Raw genomic sequence first — 1,468 nt, forward strand, 5'->3', positions numbered from 1 at the left:
CGACAACATACCACGCCACGCGATAGAACTTTACAAATCTTTGTGCGCAGAGTGTCAGAAGAAGAAGAAACGAGCAAGAGTTTCCGTGAGAACCGTGACAAAACGTGGCAAAACGCACAGCAACCGTGAAGCAACCGTGACATAACGCACACTAAACGCTGCAGAACGCAACAAAACGTTAAAGGACCGTGAGATGCATGGGAATACACATGCTTCCCGTCCCACTACGGACCCACTACGGACCGCCTCCAAGTTTTGTTAAGGCCTATTGCGCACTGTCACGTTTTGTTGCTTTTTCTCCGTTTCACTACGGCCTACTAGGTTTCTAATCCGCACCGTGACTGCCGTGGCAAATTTATTGACAGATTAAAAATCTGGCACGGCATCCACAACAATCATGGCCTGTCACGTTTGCCCATTCCGCCCCCCCCCCCCCCCCCCCCCTCCACGTTGTCTCACGTGCATCCCGTTTTGTCCACGATGGCATAAAACCGGCTGGAACATAGCGTAAACGTATCATAAGCAAAAGAGATAAAGGGGGGAGAGAGAGAGAGAGAGGGAGGGAGGGAGAGAAGCGTGGGCAAAACGTGTTAGCTGTGGTGATGGGGGGGGGGGGGTTATGAAAAAAAATCGCCATTACAAAACAAGGCAGTAATTGACACTCAGATTTCATTTCATTTTGTTCTAAAAGCAGATCGGGTCGGACATTGTATCGCAACTTGAAATTTAAAAAAAACCAGGTATAGCCTTGGTTTTAAATCGTGTCCTTGATAAATTCCCAGAAAAACAAACATTCAAAAACTCTCAGTGATTGCACACGTCCCTGTCTTGGTGATCATTAACAACAACAAAAAGAAAAAAAAGTGAATGAAGGGCAATTAATCTGAACAAACAAAAACAATACCCACCCTCCAACACATCAATACGTATCAAACATTGGATATGTATATATCTTCTTCCTAAACGGCCCCGTCGTATGAACGTTTGGCCCTGTATCTCGTATAGCCTAGTGTTTCCGTCCGGTGCATAATGCTTCAGAAATCGTTTCAGTGTTCGCTGAAATGTCACAGCGACCCGTGCACGTTGCTCTGGCGTTTGGTGCACTGTTCTTCGTGTAGTATACACCGCACGCACCGTGTGTGTGTGTGTGTGTGTGTGTGTGTGTGTGTGTGTGTGTGTGTATGTGCGTGTGTGTGTGTGTGTGTGTGCGCGTGTGCGTGCGTGTGTATGTGTGCGTGTGTGTGTGTGTGGGGGGGGTGCGTGTGTGTTATGTCTCTCTTTCTCTCTCTCTCTCTCTCTCTCTCTCTCTCTCTCTCTCTCTCTCTCTATCTCTCTCTCTCTCTCTCTCTCTCTCTCTCTCTCTCTCTCTCTCTCTCTCTCTCTCTCTCTCTCTCTCTCTCTCCCCCTCTCCACGCACTGACCCAGTCACTTGTGGACAAAAACATTACCATTTGTTTCTGGACTCTAT

Source organism: Littorina saxatilis, unplaced genomic scaffold (assembly GCF_037325665.1).
Source record: "Littorina saxatilis isolate snail1 unplaced genomic scaffold, US_GU_Lsax_2.0 scaffold_378, whole genome shotgun sequence".
Classification (NCBI taxonomy): Eukaryota; Metazoa; Mollusca; class Gastropoda; order Littorinimorpha; family Littorinidae; genus Littorina; species Littorina saxatilis.